The following is a 27,934-nucleotide window of genomic DNA, read 5'->3' as shown; positions in this document are numbered from 1 at the left end:
AATAAACAGAACATATAATTTGTCGGGTCGCTGATTGATATATTCAATGCCTTTGCAATATGGAATAAACTTGATTGTTTAATTCAATATATATGTGATCTGTAGTCATATTTCTGTTCAATTACCCAATGATAGAGAAATTCATGTGGACGTTCACCATCTCGTGGGCTTCGGATTGTTTCTATACGATGTATGATTGATATATTATTTGGAAAATATTCGAAGATGGTTCGGGTGGCGGATTATTTAGTGATAAATTTGTTAGTTTTATATATTTCCTCAAAAGGTAAGACGAAATCTAAATGTATATTACTTCCGGTATGACACTTCTCTTATCTTTCGATTTTTTTCTCAACAGTATTTCAAAAAAGATGTTATTTTCTCACAAAGTAAAATAAACTTACAATTTTGTTGTGCAAAAATAGTGTTAAGAAATTAAGTACTATATACAAGAAACTTGTTTTGATATTCAATCAACTGATGAGATATCAAATATTTCCCATATTTCCACGTTTAAGCTAGCAAGGCCTGCAGACATATAGACATATAGATATTTTATTAAGCCAATCATGGTGTCCTAAATAGAGTTTATTAGTGGTCATTAGTTAATGGACAAATTGTTTTTTAACCGGTGTCATGCCTTTGAGGTTTGCTCATTCAAGGAGTGATAAATAAATGTATTTCGAACAGCGGTATATTACTGTTGCCTATATTGATAACATACCATGTTTTCAATATGATAGTATATACTATCTTGAATAATTAATAGCTTTGTTCTATCAAGAGCATCAACATAAGCATAAAATAAGATCTGGTGTAAAATCGTGTACATACAAACAAACCCACGTTTTGGTGTTTTTGGTGTTTTTTTAATGATACGGAAGAGTGATCTGCACAATCTGAGTCTATGTACTTGAATGAACATTTTTTACATTATTTCATACATTAATATTATAAGATATATATGCTCCCATACTCATATGGTCCGACCGAACCCACATGGTTGAACCATATGAGTATTTAGCCCATTTAGGTATATTTTTTTTTTCAAATTACATTATAAACGTTTCAATAACACAAAAACTTAATCTAAAAAAACAATAATAGTTACATGAGAGTTTGTTAATTTTATAATTAAAAAAATCATAAAAATCAAATATTGATGCCATAGATAGTTTTCATCGCTAGTTACATTCTTGCATGTAGGCTTCGTGTGACATTTACTAACACACGGTATCATGGCTTTTTTTCATTTGCGAGTCTTGGTAGTGCACGATTCTTTTCAGCTACACCTTTTGTTTGCGATTGAAAAGCTAGCCTTTTTGCAGCGGCGTACAGTGATACCGAGGTCTTTGGCTATTCTGATCTCTACGGTGTTTTTAAGAAGCTCTTACTAGATCTCAAATATCGCAAAATTACTGCAATACACTATATTCACAAGACAATTCAAATAAACTATGTTACTTTCCAGTAACTTCTTCGGTAACAGTTCATTAAGAAATTTTTGGAATTTAATTATCTAAGTCGACATATTGCCATTCACCCGTAATAACGACAATGGTCATCGGTAATGACCATCGGTATAAAATGTGTTTGTTATAGTTTTGACAAGTAAGTAAAATAAACTTTGTGAAACTTCTATTTTTTATTTAGCTAATCTTTTTATCATAATATAATAATAATAAAATTACCTCTATGCTATAGCGTCTTTTTAATGAACGGTCATACCATATGAAGAGTTTAGAAGTATTAAAAGTAAACTGTACCAGAATGTTAATTACCCCGACCATATGAGTATATGCCCACATGGTCATGATCATACGCGTATGGTCAAAATACTCATATGGTCCGGAACATGTTGATACATTTATACATTTGTTAAGTCACTCGAATCATGCAAAGATTCAAAAATTACTTTGTTTTAATCACAGCTTAATCTTTTCATAATTCTTGTATTATTTCTCAAAAGCAGATTTATTAATGAAATGCTAAACTTGGTCGCTTAACATCTAAATTTGTATGGATAAATATTTATAAAAAGATAAGATAGGAGTGATATTATGTGTACACAAAACACTATTGTTTGATCTAAACTTTTTTTTCGTATACCATTGTTTTTTTTTCTTGGAGTTTTCTTTAAACACGTCTTGACAGTTGCCAGTTATCTTCTTCCGTATCATTTGTAATGTCAAATAGAAGCTTTACAAATTAATCAGATCGAGCCATATAGAGTTACACTATAAACACATACTTTTTTTTGTTAGCTTTCCAAATCTTATATATATATTATCCTAGCACAAAAAAAAAAGAAACAAATGTAAATTTTAAATGGCAATTGGTATGAAAACGTTTCTATCATCTTCAGCCCTAAATGACCTGGGTTTTATTGTGCTAAATGTTTGCGGTCTCAATGACGTCTCCGAATATCTATATAATAATGCCAAGGTAAAATTATAGATCTCAAGACCATTCATTCCAGAATATGGCGACACATTGCATTGCTTACGTAACTGACAGTAGTTGTCGTTTTTTTATATGTTACATATTTGTTTTTCGTTCTTTTTTTTTACATATAAATTAGACCGTTAGTTTTGTCGTTTTAATTGTTTTACATTTGGGGGCTTTTTATAGCTGAATATGCGGTATGGGATTTGCTCATTGTTGAAGACCGTGCGGTTACCTATAGTTGTTAATTTCTGTGTCATTTTATATTTGGAGTAAAAGGAGATCCTCTCTAGTCAACAATACCACTAAATAAGTGTAAAAACCATAATCAGTAGAAGCAACTCTATGACATTTAATTTTTAAGGATAATCCCAATTCAATTTATTGTACAATAGAATACCCGTTTTTTTTCGACGTCAGAACCTTTAAAGTAGAAGTATAAATAAATGACACGATTAAAAAAGAGTTGATGCCAAGAAGAGAATGCGTTCGACTTTTCAGTCTGGCAATAATCTATTTATCATCATACAAAATCATTTTCAATAATTTCTCCAAAAATTTAGTTACATATTTTTCGTTCAATTGACATGTTCATGATAAGTTTGTGTAGACGGTAATAAATTGCTTTACATTACACCAATAAGATTTTAGCTACTAAATTGCTTTACATTCGATAACAATCATGTCTAATTAATAACTCAACGTCTTCTTCTCTAAAGTTAAAATGCTATAAAAATTAGTCGTATTTTGCGCAGTGATGTAATTATGGTACACTTTAATTCCTCTTTCACCGTGGGTTCTTGGTTTTAACGTTAATTTAAAATTGACAGAACGAAGATTGGTTTGGATATTCCTGTTACAAATAGAATTGTAGTTAATAATGATGAAATTGCAAAACAATAGAAAAAGTAAATATTAATCATAATTGAAATTTAGTATAGAAACTATATGGAACTGTTTAGAGGACTAAACCTTATGGTCCTCTGAATTTTTCCAGTAGAAAAAGGACATAAGCTTACTGTTTGGAAATATATGAATTATTCGAAATACTAAGGATTTTCTTATCAAAGGCACAAATAAACTTAACCGTATTTGGCACAACTGTTTGGAATTTTGGCTCATCAATGCTCTTCAATTTAGGACTTGGCTTTATAAATATTTTGATTTGGGAGTCTTATGTAGACAAAACGCGCGTCTAGCGTATTAAATTATAAGCCTGATACTTTTGATAACCAATTTAATACTTAAAAATGTTTTCATGATAAATTAGAACAGTCATTTGATAAATGGTGACTTGGCATTGCACAAGGTCATGTTTTTCTCTGGCTGTTTATCACGTCTTTACAATTAATCCATTGGATTTTGGATGTGTACGGATTGATAGTTTAGTCTTAGTTGCATGATTTTTTATTAGTTGTTAGTGGCTTTGAACTAGCTGTCAGATACAGATTACTGCCAGTACTCTCAGATCTGTTCATTGTGTCTTTTTGTGTCGGGATGTATAAGTACCGGGCCACGTCCACTTGTATTTTTGTCCATCTGATGAGTTAAGCCTTTTTAAACTGTTTTTTATAGGTCGTTCTTATTTTGTACTGTTATACCACTGTCCAAGGTTAGGGGAGGGTTGGGATCCCGCTAACATGTTTAATCCCGCCACATTATTTATGTATGTGCCTGTTCCAAGTCAGGAGCCTGTAATGCACTGGTTGTCATTTGTTTATGTTTTACATATTTGTTTTTCGTTCAGTTTTTTTTTTTATTATTATTTTTTACTTAAAATAAGGCCGTTAGTTTGTCTCGTTTGAATTGTTTTACATTGTCTTATCGGGGCCTTTTATATCTGACTATGCGATATGCTTTGCTCATTGTTGAAGGCCGTACGGGGTGACCTATAGTTGTTAATGTCTGTGTCAGTTTGGTCTTTTGTGGATAGTTGTCTCATTGGCAATCATACCACATCTTTTTTATATTTGATTTATATACAAGTGGCAAAAAAAAGGAAAATCACAAAAATACTGAACTTAGGAGAAAATCAATTCGGAAAGTCCATAATCACAAAAATACCGAACTCCGGGGGAAATTCCAAACGGAAGGTCCTCAATCAAATGGCAAAATTCAATGATAAAACACACCAAACGAATGTACAACTGTCATATTCCTGACTTGGTACTGGAATTTTCAAATGTAGAAAATGGTGGATTGAACCTGGTTTTATAGCGCTCAACCTCTCACTTGTATGAACGATAGTCGACGAAAATTTTTTCACCAAACACCTAATAAACTTAAGATAATTATAAATCAATTGAAGTTATAAAATTTGTAATTTTTGAATTGAACAATTTTTTGGGTTATAAAGACAGATTAAATGCATTTGCTTGTCTTTTCAATTCGGTAGACTAATGACTTCCAACTCTCTGAAGTATACTTTGTCATAACCTTACCAAACAGTTATCTAATTTAGATAAAAAGTAAAGTCACAAAAATCGAGGAAAATTCAGAAAGGAAAGTTCCTAATCAAATGGCAAAATATCCACCTCAAAAAGACATCAAACAAATGGACAACAACTGTCACATTCCCGACCTGGCAAAGGCAATAAATATTCCTTTGAAAAATCTGATTATAAATGAATGTGCTGCAAATGTACAGATACAGTCACTAAAGGGTAAGTATGTAAGTATACTGAATATACTCACTGCATGATTTAAGCTGTCAATTGTCTCCTGAAGACGTTTCAGCAATACAGTTTCTCGACAGGTTGCATGTATTCCTATGGGCAAGCATACTCTCTTTTCATAGCAAACTTGTGTCTGTCTTGTTGTGAATTACAAGTTATAGACAAGCTCATGATAAAAGAGATGGTTTTCGTTACCTAGGGTTATTATTCCTCAAACGGATGTGTTCCTATGGCACATTTTTATGGTGTGTAGATTTTCAAACTCGTTCGCTGTGCCCGTGTCTGTTGTGATGTTATAAATTTCAGCGGTTTTAATCTATATATAGCTAATGAATTATTCAGTTAGGTAATTCGTTTCATAATTTTCTTAATCTTTTACTCTTTTAAAGATATGAATGATTTAACAATTTTGGTTGTCCTGTAGAGTTCAAACGGGATATCAAATCATAAAAAGATGTTTTAATATTATGTAATCCCTATTATGTTGTTATATAACTAAATTTGTATAATAACAATACAGTTATATTTTTATGGTAATTCTTCCTATTTATGTTACGTACTTATATTAGGAAATTACTTTTCTAATATTGTTAATGAAGTTTACATTGAATCCGTTTGATGTGTATAGATTTAGTATAAGAGAATATGAATTATTTATTAGTTGTACTAGACTTTGAACTAGCTTTAAAAATTTTAGATTTGTACTTTGTGTCTTTTTTTTATGTCAACTGCTTTTGTTCTTCGTGCCACTGATGAAGCAAACCAAGTGATTTTTACCATTTGTTTTTGTGTTGTGATACTAAACCACTGTCCAATTTAAAGGAGATCATTTGGCTACCCCCTACCTAAAACGCTCAATTTTACACCAGTACTTAAAACCTTCCATCCTTTATGGGTGCATTTTACGTAGATAAATAAAATCGTATAATATTAGCATAATGAGGATGTTAATTTTGATGTATCTCTTTTTGTTCTTCTTCGTTACATTTGTTGTTTTTATAGTGATTAACATGATAACACAATGTTGACTGCTGTACCCCTATTTTTGACATTGTTACCTATTGTGTCTGTTAGTTTTGTTCACGCATCGATGACAATATAAGGGAATTTGATGCGACTGTCATACAAGTGAGAGGTTTAGCTAGCTTTAAAACAAGGGTCACTCCACCATTTTCTACATAAGAAAATGCCTGTACCAAGTCAGGAATATGACAGTTGTTATCCATTCGTTTGATGTGTTTGAACTTTTGATTTTGCCATTTGATTGGGGACTTTCCTTTTTGAATTTTCCTTTGAGTTCGGTATCTTTGTGATTTTACTTTTTCCAAAGTCAATATCCTGTAATACAGTGATAGTCGATGGTTGAAGTGTGTCAGATTGTTTGTTTCTTGTTTTGTCATCAATCAGGCCGTTGTTGAATTAACTTGCTTAAATTTTATTACATTTTTTCGTTTTGTTGAGACAGTAACATGAATATAGGGCAAGATTACATTATATATTTTAAAATATCAATCTTTAAAATTGTTATAAAAATGTATGGAAGAACTAAAGGTTAATAGAAGAACGCTGATAAAATAAGGTCCGATATTGTACTTAATATAATATAGCGGTATAGTAGACAACGAAAAGTAAATCAATTCAAAACACTAGTAATACTGTATGAACGAATTCTGGCGATTATGAAATCGAAGTACGTACCGAGCGGATTTAGAAATCATGCCATTTAACAGCCAGATAAACTCATCATAGATACCAGGATTAAAACTTTGTATTTGCGCCAGACGCGTGTTTTGTCTACAAAAGACTCATCAGTGACTAGTGATTGTATTAACCCTAATCTACATGAAGGACTTCTCTCTTTAATATGTTTTCTCTTCATACTAATGCTTTCTTTCTTGCTCATTGTTTTGTATACATTGATATCCATTTTTGTCTATCTTTGTTGTTTAATTTGTCTACTTTCAAATGTGTCATTTTTTTGTCCTTGTGATCCAAATCTTCTCTGACCATAATGACATATTTCAGTAATGTTGTCTCCTACTTATAATGTAGTCAGTTTAGTTACAAAAAAAATAGCATTATGTTACATAATATCAGCCCTGAGGGAGACTTAAGATTATTTTGGTATAAATATGTCGGGATTGTAATAGAGGGACGAAAGATACCAGAGGAACAGTCAAACTCATCAATCAAAAATAAACTTACAACGCCATGGCCAAAAATGTAACCTTGTTCTCACTGCCTACTCAAAATTGTAATAATTTCTATAAAAAAGATATAAAACAAATATTTTAATTTTGTTTAAAACTATATATAAGCAAATTTGGTATTCATTTCCTAAGATTAACTGTATGTTTATCAATAAGTCATGTAACTTGAAAGAAGACTTAGAAAACTATTTCCACATTTGTAATTTGTATAATAAGGTGTTATTTCTAGTTGAATTGTCGTCTTACAATTTGTCGTTTCCATTCACTGTAGTAATTTCAGGTCTTGTAGGGTTATTTTGAGTTTACGGTCCACTGAACGTTCATGACAATTATTTTATGATATCAGAAGTCTCCTTGAAGCCAAAACAAAGCTGTTGCTGATAATTATTGGTGTTTTTCAATCTTAAGAAGCTGTTTTCCTTCAAGATAACCAACTTTTAGCACAATATTTGATATATTTTTTTTTATTGTGTTAAGTCTGAGCATGTTAATAATGATTTGGTTACAACTAACATGTATTTATTTTATTCTCGAAAATTAAAATTTCAACAAAATAAAAATTAATTGAAAAGTTCGAAGGATGTCCTTTTCAGACATATCACTGCATTTGGTTTTTTTTTTGTTGTTTATTTAAAGGGACAGTCAAACTCATAAGTAAAAAGTAAACTGACAACGCCATGGCTAGAAATGAAAAAGACAAACAGAGAAATAATAGTACACATGACACAACATAGAAAACTAAAGACTAAGCAACACGAACCCCACCAAAAACTGGGGGTGATCTCAGGTGATCTCAGGTGCTCCGGAAGGGTAAGCATATCCTGCTCCACATGTGGCACCCATCGTGTTGCTCATGTTATTACAAACCCGGTGAATAGTCTAGTCCGGCAGGCCCCATCAATGAAAGGGAAGGAAATTGTAGTTACGACGTAAGGAACATATTCGATATCATCCGATTTATTCCATAACGGTCAACCAACTCGTGATGGGTTCCGTAAAATTTACGAGGGGATGATTTTAAAATACATGTATCAAATTCGAGTCACTTAAGCTTAATAGGAAATATAAAATTAATAAAAAAAATCTTTGTAACGTTGGTTAACAATAAGAAACTGGACAGTGATAGAAAATTGGTGGACTAGAAACTTATTAAATATATGTAAGAAGCTACCGGTTAGTCCAATCAATCGATTACACACAGGAATGATCTGAAGAAAAGATGATCTATATCTAATTTGATGAAAATCATTTCGTTTGGCTAATGCCCTGATTTAGTTTTCTATCTAAAATGGATGAATAGACTCGGTAAAGTTTGTTGTATTTTTAAATAATTGATATATTAATTTATAATAAATCACATCCTTGACCATTCTGTCTTTCAAAATATTTTTAAAAAAATGAAAGGCATGGAAAGCGATATGAGGTTGGTGAAATATACCAAAAGGAATATACTTTTATAAACGATACTTTATCTGAGACAACACACAAACAGTATATATAGCAATATAGAAAGTGAGAAATAAAAGAGAAAGATGAAGAACGAACACAAGTCCATTATCAAATACAAACTAATCCAGAAGAGTTACATATGGTATTTGAACTCCACAAATGTATCCTATAAAGGATATTTTCGTCACATATTAGGCACATATTTACATAAAAGTGATCTGATCAATAAAGGCAACAGTAGTATTGAGCTTTTCAAAAGTCATAAATCGATTGAGAGTAGACAAATCCGGGTATCAATCAAAAACCGAGGAACCACAACAACTATATGAGGAAAAACAAACGCTTACACACATGGAATTATAACATTGGTCATTGACTTTCCAATATTTTTTGGACTGTACAATTTTTTGGAGTGTTTTAAGTGCATTTGCTAGTCTTTTCAATTCGGTAAACCAATAACTATACACTTATTTCTTTTAAAGTAATTATTCCTGTCTATATTATATTATGAACTTATATTTGGCCATTGCTTTTCTAATATTTTCTAAGATTCGTGTACATTAAATCTGTTGGGTGTGTACTGATTGAGTATAAGAGAACATAATTAAATTGATATTTGTCTTTGCTTTGAACTAGCTTTCTATTAGTGAGATTACTTTTAGATTTGTTCTTTGTGTCTTTTTTTTGTCAGGTGTTTATGTTCTTCGTACTTCTTTCATTGATGAAGCAAGCAAACTGATTTTTACTATGTATTCTTGTGTTGTGAAATTACAGCAATGTCCAATTTAATGGAGATGATTGGGCGTGCGCCTTTCCAAAAAATATCTTGTAAGTCAGTGATTGTCGATGGTTTCAGTGTATCATATTTGTCGTTTGTTCATTGTTCTGGTTTCAATCAGTCCGTTGTTTTATTTATTTAAATTGTTTTACATTTTGCTTTTGTTTTTGTTTGGACAGGCACATGAATATAGGGAAGACTAATTTATATTTTTTAAGATATCAACCTTCAAACTTGTAATACCAATCTATGGAATAACTAAAGGTTAATCGAATAACGCTGAAAAAAAGAAATCATGCCGTTCAACGGTCAAATAAACTCATTATAGAAACCAGCATTCAAACTTTGAATGCGCCAGATGCACGTTTCGTCAACAAAAGTCTTATCATCTTTATACCTGTAACTTGGCATTGCACAAGGTCATGTTTTTCTCTGGCTGTTTATGACGTCTTTACACTAAATCCTTTGGATTTTGGATGTGTACGGATTGATAGTTTTAGATGCATGATTTGTTTTATTAGTTGTTAGTGGCTTTGAACTAGCTGTCAGATAACTGCGAGTACTCTCAGATCTGTTCATTGTGTCTTTTTGTGTCGGGATGTATAAGTACCGGGCCACGTCCACTTGTATTTTTGTCCATCTGATGAGTTAAGCCTTTTTAAACTGATTTTTATAGTTCGTTCTAATGTTGTACTGTTATACCACTGTCCCAGGTTAGGGGGAGGGTTGGGATCCCGCTAACATGTTTAACCCCGCCACATTATTTGTGTATGTGCCAGTCCCAAGTCAGGAGCCTGTAATTCAGTGGTTGTTGTTTGTTTATGTGTTACATATTTGTTTTTCGTTCATTTTTTATATAAATAAGGCCGTTAGTTTTCTCATTTGAATTGTTTTACATTTTCTTGTCGGGGCCTTGTATAGCTGACTATGCAGTATGGGGTTTGCTAATTGTTGAAGGCTGTACGGTGACCTATATTTGTTAATGTCTGTGTCATTTTGGACTCTTGTGGACAGTTGTCTTATCGGCAATCATACCACATCTTCTTTTTTATATCATCAGTGACATGTGATTGCAGTAACCCTAATCTTTAGAAGGACTTCTCTCTTTAATATTTTTTCTCTTCATATTCATGTATACCTCTGAGGAGCCAAACATTTCTAGAATTAAACTTTTTTTCTAAACCTGATGTTTGGGTTTATATGACTGTAAAACAATAATTGGTGAAGAAAAAATCCTATGGTGGTGCGCTTTTCTTTTTCATCAATTTAAACTTTTTTACATACTAAATAAAGATGAAGTGGACCAAACTGAATAAATTCAACTAAAAAGCTATAGGTAGGTGTTAATATAAGAAAGTTTTATCATATTTTGATGCGTTTTCTTGTCAAATTTAACATCTGTCAATTTTGTTAATTTGTGATTTTTCTCTGTTTAAAGAACAAAATGCATATTATTTCAACTTCCTTGCTATAAATGATTGAAAAAAATACATATCTAAGAAATTTGAAAAGAAAAAGTTATATGGGATGTTTATGTTTCTGGTAAAATAATTTTTTGTACCCCTCACACATTTTTCTCAAAATTTCAGCTAAAAAGACTGACTTGATTAGAAATAAAATTTGAAATTTCATTACTCAAAAACTACTTATTGGAAATACACAATTCTTTCACAGAGTTAAGTTTGATTATGATTATTATAAAATTCATTGCTATTTTCCACTTGTATCACATTTTTTGGAAATAATTCCAGAACGAGATTTCAATGAGACTGAATGATACTGAAACGTCAGAAGAATACATCCTTAATGCAATCTTTTTTTTTTCTCATTGTATCATTGTATTGTATACACTGATATTCATTTTCTATCTTTGTTGCATAAAAATGTATACTTTCAAGTGTGCCATTTGTTTGTCCTAGTGATACAAATCTCCTCTGGCCATAATGACATATTTCAGCTATGTTGTCCCCTGCTTCTTCTGTAGTCAATTAAGTTACAAAATAGCATTATGTTATTTAATATCGACACTGCAGGATGACTTAGGAGTAGATTGTAATGAATACTTTGGGATTGTAACCTTGTTCGCTGCCTACGCAAATTTGTAATAATTTCTATAAACAAAGAAATAAAAAACTCATTTAGTTTCAACCTATATATAAGCAAATTGTATTCCCTAAATACCCGTCGCGAAATTAAATTGTGTTTATTAATAAGCTTATGAAGCTGTAAAAAAGACTTTGAAGTTTGCTTTATAAACTATATCCACATTTGTAATTTGTATAATAAGGTGTTATTTCCACTTGAATTGTCGTCTTATCATTTGTCGTTTTCATTTACTGTAGGGATTTCAGGTCTTGTGGAGTTATTTTGATTTTACTGTCCACTGAACATTCATGACAATTATTTTATGAAGTCAAGTCTCTTTGAAGCCAAAACAAAATCGTGGTGTTTATCTATCTTAAGAAATTGTTTTCCATCAAGATAATCAACTTTTAGCACAATATTCATATAACTTTTTATCTTTTCAAATTCTAAGCATGTTGATAATGATTTGGTTAGATTGAACGACTTATTTACTTCATTCTCTAGAATTCCAAATAAAACAAAAACAAAATTAATTGAAAAGTTCATAAGATGTCTCCTTTTCAGACATATCACTGCATTTGTTTCTGATTTATTCCGTTGGTACGTATGCTTTTGAACTTTTAAAAAATCATATTCGAATCACTTAACCAGAAAATATTCATATAAAATTCTTTGTCACGTTTGTTAACCTTAAAACATTGGACAGTGGTCGTAAATTTAGTGTACCAGACAATGATTAAATCTATGTAAGTAGCGAACGGCTAGTCCGAGACAATCGAATACAAAAAGGAATGATCTGAAGAAAAGATAATCTATATTTGATTTGATGACGACCACTACATGTGAAAATCATGTTGTTTGCTTAATGTCCTGATTTGGTTTTCTATCTGTAATAGATTAATAGACACCGTAAAATTTGTTGAATTTCTATATAAATGAGTTTATATTAATGTGCCATAAATCACATCCTCGACCATTCTACGTCTTTCAAATTATTAAAAAGAAATGAACGGCTTGGAAAGCGATATGAGGTTGGTGAAATATACCGAAAGGGATATACTTTTATATACAATATTTTATCTGAGACAATACACAAACGGTATATATAACAAAAATAAAAAGTGAGAAATGAAAGTGAAAGATATTTAACAAACACAAGTCCATTATTGAATAAACAAATAGTCCGCAAGAGTTACATAAGGTAAGCAACTCCACAAATTTTTCATATCAAAAAGTAAAAACACAAAAATACTGAACTCCGAGGAAAATTCAAAAAGGAAAATCAAAAATCAATAGGCAAAATCAAAAGTCCAAACACATCAAACGAATGGATAACAACTGTCATATTCCTGACTTGGTACAGGCATTTTCTAATGTAGAAAATGGTGGATTGAACCTGGTTTTATAGCTAGCTAAACCTCTCACTTGTATGACAGTCGCATCAAATTCCATTACATTGTCAACGATGCATGAACAAAACAAACATACTCAAAGAGTAAAAATGTCAAAAATAGGGGTACAACAGTCAATATTGTGTTATCATCTTAATATCACTACATAAACAACAAATGTAACAAAGTAGCACAAAAAGGCATACATCAAATTTAACATTCTCATTTTGCTTTTCTTATACGGCTGAATTTATCTATGTAAAGTCTACCCATAAATGAAAGAAGGTTTTCATTACAGGTGTAAAATTGCGCGTTTGAAATTCGCACAGGTAGACATAAAAATAATTTTGTCGTATGACGGCATACATAAATGCAGACTCACGTAAAGTAGATATAACAAAAAACAGACTTACAGTAAAAATAATAAAAAAAATAATGGTGTGGTTCAAAGTATGACGGGACACATAAGTACAGTTTCACGTCAAATACGGCTGAATTTATCTATGTAAAGTCTACCCATAAATGATAGAAGGTTTTCATTACTGGTGTAAAATTGCGCGTTTGAAATTCGCACAGGTAGACATAAAAATAATTTTGTCGTATGACGGCATACATAAATGCAGACTCACGTAAAGTAGATATAACAAAAACCAGATTTAACAGTAAAAGTAATAATAATAAATAAAATAATGGTGTGGTTCAAAGTATGACGGGATACATAAGTACAGTTTCACGTCAAATGTATATCATAAAAAACAGACTAAACAGAAAAAGTAGTCTTATTGAATAAAATAGTTTAGTCATTCATAGTATGTCAAGATCCTTAAGTAAAAGTAATATCAATAATGAAATAATTTTGCCGTTCAAGGTATGTGGTTTTACGTTTTACTTCAAATGAATATCTAAAAAAGACATATAAAAGAATACTATAATACGTAATTAAGATGATAACAAACGTCAGTACGCAAAATCTATACTTCAAGACCATCTTGTATTATTTGTGAAGTTGATACGGAATATTTATCAACAAGTTCTGGGTATCTTCCGATGAACTTTTTTAGAAAAAGGACGAGACGTTCTTTGACATACCCCTGGTTCATCAATTTTCTGCTCAGACACTGGTGACGTTTTACAAAGTCTGAATAGGAGCTGCAAGCTCTTGAATACCTAATAAGTTGGGAAATGTATATTCCATATGCAGGTGAAGTTGGTATATTACTACTAAGGTGGGGGAAATTGATAATTTCAAAATTAAAATCGTCTCGTTTGTCATAGATTCTGGTACTGAGATGACTGTGTATGTCAAATTCGAGGTATAAGTCTAAAAATGAGGCAGAGGAAGCCGTGTCTGTGGTCTCTTTAATTTCTAGTTCTGGTGGGTATATTAATGGAATCCAATCAGAAAAGTTCGGATTGTTAATGGAAAGAACATCATCAATATATCTGAAAGTGAAATTAAATAACCTGGCTTCTTTGATCTTCTTGTTTTTGACAAGTGTCTGAAGGAACTCCGATTCATATGAAAATAAGAAGAGGTCGGCAAGGAGAGGCGCACAGTTCGTTCCCATAGGAATGCCGACAATTTGTTGAAAAAGTCTACCTCCAAATTCAACAAATATGTTGTCAATAAGAAACTCCAGCATACTGATCACTTGTTCCTCTGTGTAGTATGTTTTACCCTTTTTATTTTCGTCACATATTTGTGGCAATTCAAATAAAAGTTGATCTAATGAACAGAGGCAACAGTAGTATAACGCTGTTCAAAATTAATAAATCGATTGAGAGAAAACATATCGGGGCTACAAACTAAAACAGAATAAAACACATCAACTATAAGAGGAAACGAATGGAACAAACACTGAATTGCATCAAAAACAAACGCCAACATACATAGAATAATAACATTGGTCATTTTATATTTCTTTCTTAAAGTGATAATCTGCGGAGTAATTCAAGTTTTGTCATTTTGATATAAATATACTGAAATGCAGTCCGTAAGCTTAAACTAGAATCGTTTTGGTCATTCAACAAATCAAACACAAATAACGTGTAACGTCCAACGATTGACCGAAATGATACAGATACAATAGCCTTCATTTGCACTTTATTGGATTGCAAAGTTAACCGACAATGGCATGTACATTGAACAATGTTACAACACAAATAAATGAATTGATTGAATGAATGGTTGTATAATGTCGGGTAGTCACCTGACCTTAAAGAATGGAGTCAAAATTTACGAAAAATTTAAGAATTCATGCAATTATCTTTTTTTTCTTTTTTTTTCACACTGATGGGATACATTCATGTTTTAAGTCTTGGCATGCCAGTAAAGTTTAAAGCTACATATAGTAAGGATTAATAAATAAACTGTATTAATTTTAATTTTAATTGGTTGCACATTTCTCTTTTGATTTTATTCTAAAATAGACATTAAGCTTACAGCTTGGTCATTCAGAAATAACATTACGTACCACAAAGAAAAAAAATGTAATGTCCTATTTCAATGTCCGAAAGATCGTTACAAATGTTACAACAATTATCGTATTCTGCACGTGAATACACAGAGTTGACTGACAGCTGAATTTTGTATCACGGATTCTACGAAAATCCAATGAACTGAATATATATTTGTGAAAATAAATTTGACAGAGATTTTCTTCTGTCTGCGTGAAACGAAAATATAGTCTTATTTCGGATTTATTGAAAAATATACCTTTCACTCTAAGGGGATACTTTTTTCTCCTATAGAAGTTAAAATCTTGCCACGTTATTCAAAATAGAAATGGAGTAGATTATGAATACTGTTTTAATTTTAAAAGGATACACATTTGTCTTTTAATTTCTTTTAAACTACGACGAACCTACCGGAAGAATATGATCTTATACAGTATTTGCGATCGTGTTTTTCTTTAAAAGATAGAAACTTAATTAATCATGAATAAAATAATCAATTGAACTAAAAAAAAAAAATACCCCCATTTTCTTTCTGAACTGAGGGCAATATCCTTAGAAAGCGTCATCTTGCAGCATCGAGCTGCACCATGCATGAGTAACAGTGTAATAAAGACAATTAAATGCATAAGCGGATACCGAGAGAGGATAGTAACCCATCTTTTTATGATGTTTTTATCAAGTCGAATGAATCCTAAGATATCACACTATAACCTCTCATATCACAATTTGAATTCCCAAACCCTAAGCTTCCCGACCTGCTTTTAAACAATTTTATTAAACACGATGCGAGATCAGATTTTAATCAAATTGGTTTTAAAAGAAACTGGATTATACTATGATGTAAATTTAAGTTTCAATCTATAAATGATCGTTGTGATAGAGTATTGTTTTTTAGGCAATCAAAAAAATTTAGAAAGAATATTGTAACTGGTTAATAGCCTACGTTTTCTTATTAGATGAATTCAGTAGGAATCTACCTAGTTTTCAAAAATAATATATATATATAATGTACAACTAGTGCAATACATAATTAGTATATAAACTAGAGGCTCTTAAGAGCCTGTGTCGCTCACCTTGGTTTATGTGCATATTAAACAAAGGAAACAGATGGATTCATCACAAAATTGAGTTTTGGTGATGGTGATGTGTTTGTAGATCATACTTTACTGATCATTTTTGTTACTTACAATTTTCTCTATCTGTAATGAACTTGGCCCTTTAGTTACAGAGGAAAAAACTTTGTAAAAACTTACCAAAATTTACCAAATTAATGAAAAATGTTAAAAAATGACTATAAAGGGCAATAACTCCTTAAGGGGTCAACTGAACATTTTGGTAATGTTGACTTATTTGTAGATCTTAATTTGCTGAACATTATTGCTGTTTATAATTTATCTCTATCTATAATAGTATTCAAGGTAATAACCAAAAACGGCTAAATTTCTTTAAAAATTACCAATTGGGGGACAGCAACCCAACAACCAGTTGTACAATTCATCTGAAAATTTCAGGGCAGATAGATATTTGCTAGATAAACAAGTTAACCCCGTTTAAGATTTGCTTTAAATGCTTTGGTTTCAGAGTTATAAGCCAAAATCTACATTTTACCCCTATATTCTATTTTTAGCCATGGCGGCCATCTTTGTTGGTTGGCCGTGTCACCGCACACAGTTGTTAAACAAGATACCCTAATTATGATTTTGGCTAAGTTTCGTTAAATTTGGTTCAGTTGTTTCAGAATAGAAGAATTTTGTAAAAGATAACAAAAATTGTTAAAAAATTGTTAAAAAATGACTATTAAGGGCAATAACTCCTTAAGGGATCAACTGATCATTTTGATCATTTGACTTATTTGCTGAACATAATTGCTGTTTAAAGTTTATCTTTATCTATAATAATTTTCAAGATAATAACCGAAAACGGACAAAATTTCCTTAAAATTACCAATTCAGGGGCAGCAACCCAACAACCCATTGTCTGATTCATCTGAAAATTTCAGGGCAGATAGATCTTGACCTAATAAACAATTTTACCCCATGTCAGATTTGCTCTAAATGCTTTGGTTTCAGAGTTATAAGCCAAAATATACATTTTACCCCTATGTTCTATTTTTAGCCATGGCGGCCATCTTGATTATTTTGGCGGGTCACCGGACACAATTTTTAAACTAGATATCCCAATGATGATTGTGGCCAAGTTTGGTTAAATTTGGCCCAGTAATTTCAGAGGAGAAGATTTTTGTAAAAGTTTACGGACGATGGACGACGGACGACGACGGACGCAAAGTGATGAGAAAAGCTCACTAGGCCCTTTGGGCCAGGTGAGCTAAAAAATAAGATAGGAATGCTTAAGTATTTTATGTATTTAGCCACTAGCAAATGATTGGTGTAGGTTCACTTTCGATTGATATTTTTCGAAGGTGTGATTTTGCGGATCATGCAGTTTATTTGAATCCACAGGTTTGAATTTAACAATGGCAATTATCATTCCTTTACGAGTTGATTTAATTTTTTTCTACTGATTATGTCACAAGACCCTTCCCTAAGTTTGACTTCTAGTTAACACATTTTTTAATAGTACTACTTTGGTCACCTATCTGAAGTAATATTTCCCGTCATGCATTGCAGTAAATAAGTGTGGTTTTCCCTCATTTCACAGTGATTGTTGTAAGTTGTGATTGCAAAAGACGTTATAAACATGGAAGAGTTAACACAAACAATCAAGAGCTTATTTCTGGTGATGGAAGAAATCATTGAAAAAATCTATAGTGGGCAGGAATTAAGTAGTGACCGAATAATAATGAGCAATTGCCAAGATATAGCTTCCATTTTTACGGTTTCTGATTTGATAAGAAATTCCGATTTTTCTTTTTTCAAGTGATTGTGTTTAAATAACTACACTGCTGTACTTTTTCAATGTCTCAGCCAGATAACAGTTCACCATAGAAAACCACAATTTAACTCGTTTACTCTGAGGGATTAATGACAAACGCAAGATATCAAAAGTCATTCAATTAGCTCTTTATGTCTCTTGTGGAAAAACATATCAAAGGTTTCATTGAATAATCGTGATCAGGTTAAAACGAAATTTCTTTGAAAATAGTCTGGCTGTCATTTCAAAATGTGAAAACAAAATCTTATTTTATATCTGAAGTCATAAATGTTATTAATACAAACCTCATGTGTTTTATTGATCAATATTATCTCCGTAATCCAAACCTCATGTGTTTTATTGATCAATATTATCTCCGTAATACAAACCTCATGTGTTTTATTGATCAATATTATCTCCGTAATACAAACCTCATGTGTTTTATTGATCAATATTGTCTCCGTAATACAAACCTCATGTGTTTTATTGATCAATATTATCTCCGTAATACAAACCTCATGTGTTTTATTGATCAATATTATCTCCGTAATACAAACCTCATGTGTTTTATTGATCAATATTATCTCCGTAATACTAACCTCATGTGTTTTATTGATCAATATTATCTCCGTAATACAAACCTCATGTGTTTTATTGATCAATATTATCTCCGTAACAAATGAAATACTGATGAATTTTATTTTCGACAAAATCTTAGACTTTAGTTTGAATTTTCCAATTTAAGATTTGCCAACATTTAAAAAGGGTTTTGAACCTTCTATAAACTTCTATAAATGTGCAGAAATAGCAAAAGGTGTTGTAAAGCTGATATATGTATGCGTATTAAAGCTATGATACACTATTAATTTTTGTATAGATATAAGGACGTTCTACACATGATCCTGATATTTAAAAATAGCTATTATGGAATTGATAGTATATTGTATTGACCACAACCAAATAGAACTTTTCAAATTTAAGCGTCATAAACAAGAAATGTCATCACTGAGAATGCAACAACAATTGGTGATGGGTCGTTCATTGGGGTGCACTCATTCCTCATTAAGTAAATTCAGAGGTTTAATCATACTATCATGAAATACATCTTTATTAATTTCAAATATGGGTGTACACATGCCAAGAAATATAAAGGTTCCTGGTGTACTGTTTTTTAGTTTTTTGTGTTTTTTTGGCAATCCAGCGGTTATAATCAAGTAACTGTTTCGTCACAGTTCCATTTATGGAACTCATCGCAGTCTACTTTAACGATATATCAATTTCATTCAAAAACAAATTCACCGATCGTGAAGTAAAAAGGCGTAAATGTTAAATTGCAGGATTATACGCATATATTCTTGCATTGATGGAAAATACAACATGTAAAAAAATTATTGTTTCCGCTACGAAACAGGAGAAATGTTTTTTTTTTCTCTGTTTTTTTAAAGCTAGTTCAACTATTTTTTATATTTTCTTGTGATATACGAACAATACATATCTATGCAGCATCAATCTGTTTCTAATTAAAGGGTAATCAGTAATAGTTCCGATCTTATTTATGGATAATAATGACTGTAGACAAGTATTTGCGAAAGATGTGAATAAAACTTTATCTTTCTAAACCAAAAATATTGCGGCCATAAATTTTAAGTCCTTAGTACGTGTAAACAGATAAGAATATAATCTTGAACTCGATGATTGACGACATAATTTCCGTTTCCATCATGTTTTGTTGATGTTGAGATTACTCGTGTAATAACGTTTCATATAAAAAAAAATATTATTATATCACTGATTTTTAACAAAACAATAATATGCAGATAGGAGGATAGATGTCGGCGAATCCAAAACATTCATCATTCAAATTAAGTAAACCGGAATTACGTGTAAACAAATCGCCTAATCAATGATAAATGCGTCGAAAATACATCGACTCGTGGTACCGTCCTCGCTAAAGTTCGACAAATCATATGTTTGGTTTCAGAAGGATTTTACCAAAGTCTCCACAACTGGTATTTGATGCTTCTCCATTAAGAAGTACGGAGTAAGCATGTCGGCTCAACGTCAAAATAGTGTGTCCAGGTAGGACTACAGGATTTCCCTGTGGACTGTTGGAAATAGAACAAGCACGTGTACTGCATGACCATGTTTTTGTCCTGAATATGCATTTAATTTGACACTTGGCGTTTAAAAGCCTATAATCATTATCGCCATCATCGAAAATACATTTTTTTAACAAAAGGCTAAGCATTCACTCGAAAAATTTAACATCGTTCTGGTTGTATTATATTACGTAATGACAAACGTGTTTTACTATCATTATTTTGTATGCACTATGCAATGATCGAATGTGTCTGTGTAATTGTCATTTATTGCATTTATTCTGGCATTATCTTCGAAAAAAATCAACGAAGACCGTTTCAAGACATAAAGAATTCCTGCAGTATAGAACAATTGATAGAAGGTTTGCGGTTGTCAGCTTTTGCTATCCAAAAGGTTTCACTGATTTGTCTGCGGATTTAAAACTTCTACTTAACAAATAGAGATGAGATGCAATAACGTATTATTGCTCAATGAAAATGTCAATAACTCTTGCCGGATTTTTATTTGGACAATAAAATTTTTGCTACAGTGAGGGATTCCCGGAAGGGGAACCAGAGGGTCGAGTTCTTAGTTTTATCTTGTTTTTATTAACCCATGTAATTTTCAAATGTATTTTTCAAAATTTTGCTGATCCGTGTTTGGATTGGATTGTCTATATTAATTTTGTTTTTAATTCAAAATTGACTTAAACGTTTTAATGACAACTATTAAGCCAACTTTACTTTAAAGGTAGCGCCAATTTGTTTGGGTATTTATCCGGGTTAAGTTTAGAAGTATGCCTTTTTCTTGACTGTTTGTTTCATGCCTTAGTAATACATTGTCAATGATATAGTTACCGCAATGTCAATTTCTTCATCACCAATTGTAAAATACGATTTCTGTTAATCCAGTCGATGATATTCCTGAGTATCAGATTCCATGTCCAAATGTACTTTGAATTGAAAACGTTTGCATGAACTCATTTTACCGTTGTCATGTGTTTGTTACTATCATTAATTTTATAGTTTTAGTTGGGAATGAAAATGTGGAATGTGTCAAAGAGATAACAACCCGACCAAAGAGTAGAAATCAGCCGTAGGCCACCAATGAGTCTTCAATACAGCGATAAAATGACGTACTCAAAGACTTGCTTCAGCTGTCTATTTTCTGTAAATTTTAATTTCATTCTTTTTTTTGTAGATAAAATAAAAGATTGTGTTTTTATTTGACTTTGTTATATATCTCGAAGTACATGTCTAAACATAACTGTTAAACAGTGTTCTTTCTTTTTTATTATAGGTCTCGCAGAAACTTTATTGTGTGTCATATGTTCCAGTGATAGTGATCCTGAATGTGAAGATGATCCGAAATCACCATCGCCTTGTCCCGAATCACAACAACGTTCTGCTTGTCAAACCGTCAGAGAAAAGAATGTAAAAGGTACGAAACCAGATTGTTTTGTTATTTAAAAGATCAATTATGAATTGTGAAACAGCTTTAGTTTGGATTTTCTTTTTTGGTTCAAATCACGTTAACATTAGTTCGTTAAACTTGCATCTTGGGATACTATGGTTTCTTCTCAACGCAAATGAACGGAGATAATTAGAAATATGATCTAGTCAATTCTTGTTTTTGAGGCACTTTATTTAATAATTGCAAAACAGCTTTGATGGCATAAATTCCCAGTTTGTTAATCTCATCTCACCGAAGTTTACACTCGTTTAACTTTTATAACCGACACAACTATGAATTAACATGTAATTTATTTCACGGATATATATAGATACACAGAAATCGAAAAGGAAAAGTTAGCTTGATTCCATGATTACCCGCAGAATATAGGATTTCTTATTTAATTTTTTTTTAATAAATGAATATTGCTCACCATTTCGTGCAAAAGTAAATGTCAAATGTCCATAAAAGAAAGACGACAGATACCAGAGGGTATAAATAAATATTTCGACCAAAGTTACTATTGGAACAAAAAAGTTAATCTTTTCAAGGAAAAATGAAATTGTCCCTCGCCTTTATCTTCTACAGATATCACACGCTAAGCCTGGTCAAGGTGAGTCAGTTTATCATGCTATTAAAACCTAATTTACATTAAAATTGTTAAAACTTTTATAAAATCTATGTTGTTTGTCTGCCGAACATTTTTGATGTGTTTCTCTCGGTTAAGCGTCACTGATGAGTCTTTTGTAGACGAAACGTGCGTCTGACGTAAATACAAAATTTAATCCTGGTATCCGTGATGAGTTTATTAGTTTGTAAACCGGATTTGTTTTACCTCAATCGATTTATGATTGTTTAACAGCGGTATACTACTATTGTACAAACACATTCAATATTCATAACATCTCTTGAAGTTATATCAGAAGAACAATGTTAAGTTTGCAAATTTGTGAAGCAAATTTTTGTATTTCCGCGTCGGGATTTGAACGCGTGGTATTGGAATATCGAGACAACACCGCTCGCACTGTTTCGATCGCGCACCTTTTGTGCTGACATGAATTATCATTGATATGGTTATATTTATAAATTAACTGTTTACAAAATTTAGAATTTTTGAAATACTAAGGCTTTCTACCTCAGGCATAGATTACCTTAGCTGGATTTGGCAAAACGTTTAGGAATTTTGGTCTTCAATGCTCTTCAACTTCGTACTTTATTTGGCCTTTTCAACTTTTTTGGATTCGAGCGTCACTGATGAGTCTTTCGTAGACGAAACGCGCTTGTAACATAGTACATGATATATTAGGCATGTCATTGATTACAGATTAGCCAAATATCTATCGTAAAAGTAGAATCACTAAATACCGAACTCCGAGAAAATTCAAAACGAAAAGTCCATAATCAAATCGAAAAACCAAAAGCTCAAACTCATCAAACGAATGGATAACAACTGTCATATTACTGACTTGGTACAGGCATTTTCTTAAGTAGATAAGAATCTTATGGATATCGAGACAACATCGCCTGCACTGTGTTCATCCAGACACCTATACCACCTAGGCTGGACTAATAATTCATCTTTCGGTGGCCTAGCGTTACCTTTCCTCGTCAGTACAATCTACAAATATATGTTTGTGATGCTTATATATTTGTTCTGTTTATTTACGCAACACGCGTAGAATAATTTGTTCTGCAATAAAAACCGTGAGAGGATTTTCCTGGTGTGCTTGAGAGGACAATATTTTGATCAGTTGAATTAAAAAATTGCGATTTGTAAATGTACATACCTTTTGAAGCGGTAACAATTACTCCACTCAAGCACAATCGGAATATCCTCTCACGGTTTTAATTGCAGAACCACTTGTTCTGCGTGTGTAGACTACCAGCCGTGCGTAACGTTTTTTAAATCTTTTGTTTCAGGTGAAATTGTAAAATTTATTCGAGGTTGCTCAACTGTTTCACTAAAAGATAATATGGAAGCTACTGGTTGTCGTGAACGGAATAATAACATTACAATGTGTTATGATATTTGCTTCACAGATGGATGTAACTTAGGAACACAATTTATTCTCAGTCCATCTTTGTGTATATTCCTTATATTACTAGTGTTTGCTTTATCATGACAAAGACTTATATGTATAGAAATCAAAAGTTCACTATGTATTTCAAAATAAGTGTTGTAGAATCAAAAGTAGTAAGAACAAATGAATATTACATTGTTTAGCTGTTTGTATATTTTATATATACATTAGTTTATTACCTAGCGGTGTGTACTATACCAAGCATTCATCCTTGATCTGACAAAATCTTAATTTATATACAAATAGCTCAAGTATGTTTATATAGTTTTTTGGAGATTAATACAAAAGTGGTGTTTATAATTTCAGTATTTATATTATGAAAACAATAGTATTTATGAAGATATTTTAAAATGTAATTCGTTGATATTATTATGATTTCCTTGTTACTTATACTGACACGATATCGGAATATAGTACAAAATGTATGTCATGTTACTGACACGATATCTGAATATAGTACACAATGTATGTCATTTTTTCTTATTTAGCGAATTTCATTCTACACGCTGCCTTATGAGCTAATATAGATATAAGAAGTCAACAGACAAAATTTCTATAGGATAGTCATAAATAGTAACAAATGTATATATATACTTGTTTAACTACAAGAAAACGAGATGGGTAGCTAAGTAATAAAACAGACCACCATACATTAGCACATCTTGAAACCAGGCAATAACCTTAAGTAAAAGCATTATATTGAAATAAACTCCAAACTAATACCCTTTCATGTTTTGTTAAAGCCCAAGGTCGTTATTCCGTAAACATTATGTCATCCAAACTCGGAAACTCAAAGTCGGTTAGTAACTCACTGCAATATACCAATGAATAAAAAGTATTTCAGTATGAACTGGCATAAGAAAAATTATGTCCGCCCATCTGTTGAATTTCTGGAAAAGGGATGACGGACATGACAAGATCATCTGAAAACACATTGATAATAAATTACTTGCATTATGTTTTCAATAGGCGAAAGCAAATTTGCAACATGGTATACAAATACTTTGTAATTTGTGCTAAACTTGCAAATCACACATTTTCATGACAAATCATAAAGAAATCTGGAAAAAGTATATTCCGCCATTTGACATATGATCTGTGACAAAATCGTCAGTAAGTACTTTTACTTTGTCGCTGAAATCACTATGCATTATCGCCAGGTGAAAATTTCTTATATTAATCATTTTTCTATAGATTTGATGAGGTTTATTGTTAATAAAATGTGTCTTCTGTGTGCTAGTAAAAGTTAGTGCCAACAAGTAACAAACATAGACAATATGTTGTTTATAGTAACAAATTGTGCACCTGGTACAAACTAATTTCTTTGTCGATCGATCTTCTTCCGTCGTTACAGACGCCATATATTTAACTGTTTTTCACATTTTTTTTAAATGAATTTCAAGAATATGAAATTGTCACTTCATATTCTCTCAAATATGTTTTCGAAAGGACATGGATGCAAACAATAAATGTTGATTGAATTGCGAATTGGACGTGCGTGTATGGATTGTAAACTTCTTATTTTCTGTAATGCGTCTTACCATTTACTGCAATGTAAAGATGAGATTATGATAAATAATAGAAGGGGGAATCTCGTGTAAATATCCATGCGATAGCAACATTTTCAATAAACGAAATACACTACTTACCAATTATTATTATGATGTAGCCTCCCATGTATCCGTAGTATATCGAGCTAGTGTATCTGATCTGACATTGGTGTCATTGGTCCGTATTAATCATACTTTAGTTTGCAATTTCATCGTGTCTGCATCATTTTTTTCAGTTTTAGTTTGGTGTAATGTCAATCAAAATCTTATTGTAGTCTGTTGTCCGGATCTTCATATGAAACATTTTAAGATAAAAGTAAAAAATCACGAGACCTATTCTAACATTTCGTTCATGTTATATACTTATTTCAAGTTAACAAGAATTATGTTAGATGCAAATTATTTTGACGCTGAATGTGTCTCTCATCAATTCCAATGCAAAAAAGAAATACATGGAAAGTTAAAGGTTGAATTACTTCTTTTGTTATTAAAAGAAGTTCAGTCTTCCTTAACTTGTGAATTTATTTCGTTCTACTTGGCACAATATCAAGTTAAGTAAAATAAAGGTATATTTAAAATCTTATTCTTGAAAATGAACTGCCAAATAAGAGATAGGACATGTCGTTCACACTGACTTACATTTTTCGATCTTGAAAATTAGTTTCATTATCTCTGTCTATTTTTCGGAAAAAAATATATGTTATCCTCTCTTGAATTATGTTAAATAATATGTGGTTTTTTTTTTGTCATGTGTATTGAATTTAGAAAATTAGGTAGCCGAACCATTTGTCTTGCAAAATGCAACTTCTCCTTAGTGGTCGCAATGGTGCGTTGTGAATAAACCTGACGGTTTCTCGATAAGAAATTATTTCCATAAGGACCAGTTGCACAATACAGATGATATACTTTAGGATCCTAAGAGATCATGTTTTTTTTTAGATTTACTATTTCGTGTAGTTGTTATATTGAAGAACTGCGAAATGAATATTTACACCATATCTTCCATTGGTATTAAACACAATAGTGATTGATCTCATCTTTAGGTGCAAGATGACGTATAGAAAACCAGTTGTTTTTCTACTATTGGTCGTGCATTATTACAAAAACATGTTATTGTAAGAGAATTTCATATTTCAGAATCATATATCCATTTGTAAACATCTTTTTGTAAACGAATGTTAGAAAATGTCGTATTCTGAATTTCATCAAGGTATAGAGTGAATTAATTTTCCAGACTTGCGTCGCGAAGGAAAACAGTACCAATTTATGAGCATACAAATTTTTTTTCTCTTTATTGTGTATTAGTTGGTATATAAAATTATAATGTGCAGTAAACTTTAAAAAGTTATTTTATAATCGTTTTAACTCCAACTGATCGGTAGATATTGTTTTAAATTATAGCAAATCTTATTCCGTTTATTGTAATTGCCCTCGTTCTCCAGTCCGTTGTGATCTAATTTTCTAATTACACACAGTTGTTACAGTATAATCAAGTTTTCAATATCTATCAGTTTAAACTCGTAGAAATATGAATTAAGTTTAGCCAGTTTATAGAAAAATGTTTAAAAATATTAAAACACAAAAACTAAAAACGAGCGCATAATAATGGCAACTAACACTTGTTAGAATATGTAGACCACTCATCAATTTTTGAAATTTTGTCTGTATGCAAACTAGTATTGTTATTGTATTTTTGTGAAATAAATGAATGTATTAGATCTCATGTTACCTTTTTTATATATATAAAAATGTTACAAACTAAGTAAAAAAAGGTTGAAATGTTAAATTGGTGACACAACAATCAGTACTTTAGTTTGATTAATCTTGATTGTTTATTGTATTTGGTTTGCGTAAGTGTCGTGATTTCATTGGATTCTATCAAGCTATATTTGGAATGTAAGGAAAATTAAAACACGAAGAAACCATTAAAAGGCTGGAGGAAAGAAAGCTCCAAAATAACAAAACCATAAACATATACACGTCGGATTGTTAGATATACGAATGTTTGCAGTGAACTTTCAAATTTCAATTACCGTACGTATTGTTTTTTCTTTTTTATATCATAATAAAAAATACTTTTGAAGCAGGGATTAAACGTTAGAGAGGTTAAAAACATTAGCGACAATAAGTAAAACTAAGCTTAAATCCTTTAAAAAAAACCTTTAAGGAAACTAAATAAAGGCAACAGTAGTATATCGCTGTTCAAAAGTCATAAATCGAGAAAGAAAAAAATCCAGGTCACAAACTAAAACTGAGGAAAACACATTAAATATAAGAAGAACACAACTAAAAGCAGAACACTGAAGTACATAAAAAACGACAATGCAGCATACATAGTAACGAACTATTATATACCAACTGCCGAATTCCTGACTTGGTACAGAACATTTTAAGACAAAATGGTGGTTGAA

At 31.4% G+C, this 27,934-nt stretch overlaps 1 long non-coding RNA gene across 1 annotated transcript; it reads left to right on the top strand.

Annotated features, from left to right (window-relative positions):
- Positions 1–27: 27 nt before the first annotated feature.
- LOC143045759 (uncharacterized) lies at positions 28–27,241 on the top strand. Its single transcript, XR_012969021.1, has 3 exons — positions 28–286; positions 21,740–21,880; positions 23,813–27,241. It is a non-coding gene; the product is annotated as an uncharacterized LOC143045759 (long non-coding RNA).
- The last annotated feature ends 693 nt before the right edge of the window (positions 27,242–27,934 follow it).

Source organism: Mytilus galloprovincialis, chromosome 9 (assembly GCF_965363235.1).
Source record: "Mytilus galloprovincialis chromosome 9, xbMytGall1.hap1.1, whole genome shotgun sequence".
NCBI classification, from domain to species: Eukaryota; Metazoa; Mollusca; class Bivalvia; order Mytilida; family Mytilidae; genus Mytilus; species Mytilus galloprovincialis.
The sequence above is the reverse complement of the archived record's forward strand: the minus strand, read 5'-3'. Positions and strand labels throughout refer to the sequence as shown.